The sequence below is a fragment of the Poecilia formosa genome, unplaced genomic scaffold (genome assembly GCF_000485575.1).
Source record: "Poecilia formosa unplaced genomic scaffold, Poecilia_formosa-5.1.2 Scaffold44, whole genome shotgun sequence".
NCBI lineage: Eukaryota > Metazoa > Chordata > Actinopteri > Cyprinodontiformes > Poeciliidae > Poecilia > Poecilia formosa.
This window is the reverse complement of record NW_006799983.1, coordinates 461749-464276: the sequence shown is the minus strand read 5'-3', so window position 1 is coordinate 464276 and position 2528 is coordinate 461749. Positions and strand designations below refer to the sequence as shown.

Below are 2528 nucleotides of genomic sequence, written 5' to 3'. Positions count from 1 at the left end.
CGGCCCACAGGCCACAGCTTGGGGACCCCTGGCTTAGGCAGAGAGGACACTCACCTCATCTGAGCCAGAACCAGAGCCAGCGCTTGAGCGAGCAAAACGCTGGTGCTCCATCTGCACAAGGTTTGACATTACATGCAATAAATATTTTCACAATAACAGTTATAATATCTACATACAGTTTATGCTCTATGATATCATCATTAAACATGATAATATTATACTTACAGGTTCAGCCACAATGAGGCTCAGGAGGCATCCAAGAACAAGTGCTACCTTCAGCATGGCTGCAGTGATTTTACCTGTTGGAGCAGAAGATCAAAATGACTTTCTGAAGTAGAATAGAGTTTGAAAAATTCACTGAATAAATACCAAAACCATAATCTAAAAAAGTCAAGTCATCACACCTTCAGTAGGTTTTCTCAAAGACAAGAGAAGAGGCTGTAGTGTTGGTCTTTGGATGCTGAGCTTCTGTTTTATACCTTTGCAGATGCAGAAATGTTGCAAAACTCTGATTACGTTTTTCCCTAAGCTTTTAGATGTGGTTGCGAATTAGTGACTTTAAGTTATTAAATTGTCTTTAAGTTATTAAAATCTGTTGATGATTACATTAAGACCTTAATACACTTTACTAAATATTAAATCTGTTTGCGCAAAGGACACATTTGGTAATACTCTAATACTCTGCATATGATTTCACATATCTTTTAGAAACAGAACAGAGACCTTTCTAGGATCCTCAAACATGGTTTTAACAAGAGAGCATCTTCTGGCATTTGTCAGTGGGCGGGGCTAACGTTGAGCCTGTCTGAAGTCTGTGGCAGTTTCCTCCATGCAGGAACACAAAGAGCTCTCTTCTGAACTTATTTGAGATATTTCACACCAAATTGGTGATGAAGAGGCTGGAGTTTCTCGTCCACGGTTTGAAATTCACTACAAGAATTCAATGCTGTTATGTGAAGTTATTTCTGTACTTTCCAGTGAAAATTTTGAGTCATAGCAACAGGAAGAAACTATCTGAAGCAGCCAATCAGATGCCTGGGTTTATAGAAGCAGCCCTAATCCCGCCTCCTGAGTTTATGGGTGAAGTTGACGGTTAAAATAAATTTATGACATAAAAACATAGATTGATTAACTCATAAAATAATTCTAGATTTCATTCTCAGCTAAATGCAGATTTCAGTGCATTTAGCTGAGACAATTAATTCTATGGTTAAATTATTTCTGTAGTAATTTCCAGTTATAATACATTAATGACACACGTAAGTAATTATTTCATAAGTTATCTGGCATCTTCACTCTCTGTAGTTGCATAGATATTCTAATTTCAGGTTTAAATTTGAAATTGTCACGTCAAGTGAAAAAAAAAATACAACACACATTTTTATTAAAGCTTCTTTTTAAATCTCTCATCTATTTATATTGAAATCTTCTAAATATAGTGAGCAAAATGGGTAGAATTTAATTTTCCACACTCAACAGCAGAGGGGAGTGTAAACCTGTAACTGGGAAGATTTATGAAATGAATAGATCAACTCTGGGTTGGAAGAGACAAATGGAGGTTTCTGTTCTTGGTGTGTCACTTCTACACAGTTTTATGACAGTTTTCTGTTTTTTATTCTGTCATATAATAAACTTAAGCTTCCATATATCCTGAGATAACCTGAGGGAAATTGCCCAAGTTCTGCAGAATCACCATTATTTGACTCATAAGTGAAATTGGTTTGATAATATTTTTTTCCTCTTGAATGAAATAATTTTGCTGTGGTTGTCTATAAATAGTTTATAAATAGTTGTAAGACATCTGCCAGCACTAAATGGTTCTCACAGGTCTTTTCTTGTGCTTTTCCTACTTCCTGGAGTGTTTTTGTGTTGTCATGAAGCTCTTGCTCTATTTTTACTTTACTCTGTAAAGCACCCTTTCAGATATATCTATTTTTTAAATTAATTTTTCTATAAACACATGCATGTAATAGTATGAGACAAACATCATTCCATTAAAACTAATATTTTCTTCATGAATAAGCCTTTATCAATATTGATGACAAATGATATTTAAACTTCAACATAACAAAGTTTCTATTGCTCTTACAATAACCATGCATGTCTTGATGATGAAGTGCAAAATATAATGAAAGACAACATAGCAAAAGTCTGTATTGAAAATGTTTATTTTTAGTCAAAACTTGGTGAAGAATGACATTTGTCCAATTGTTGAGTGAATAGAAAGCATCTGGTTAAAACAGCAGCCACTGAATCTGAAATGAGATGAGAAAATAATACAGTTATAGATTCTCTATAAACCAACTTCTCAATAACAGACTAAGTTAAATATCAATGATTATTTACAGTAGAATTGTCACAAATCTGTTTCTGTGTTTTTCACTCACTTCATCATTACTGATTGAGTAGTTGTTGGAGCAGGGCCAGGAGCTGGGCCAGAGCTGCTGAAGCTGTAGTTGCTGCTGTGGTTGTAGTCGTGGTGGTCTTTAAGGAAATTAAGGGAGATTACACATAGCAGAGGATTATTT

The 2528-nt window shown here is 34.9% G+C and overlaps 2 long non-coding RNA genes across 2 annotated transcripts; both read right to left on the bottom strand.

Annotated features, from left to right (window-relative positions):
• Positions 1-54: 54 nt before the first annotated feature.
• Positions 55-463, bottom strand: LOC107836199 (uncharacterized). Its single transcript, XR_001662066.1, has 3 exons — positions 405-463; positions 226-299; positions 55-111 (listed from the first exon to the last, which is right to left on the bottom strand). It is a non-coding gene; the product is annotated as an uncharacterized LOC107836199 (long non-coding RNA).
• A 1687-nt stretch (positions 464-2150) lies between these two features.
• On the bottom strand, positions 2151-2518 carry LOC103137859 (uncharacterized). Its single transcript, XR_476189.2, has 2 exons — positions 2388-2518; positions 2151-2255 (listed from the first exon to the last, which is right to left on the bottom strand). It is a non-coding gene; the product is annotated as an uncharacterized LOC103137859 (long non-coding RNA).
• Positions 2519-2528: the final 10 nt, after the last annotated feature.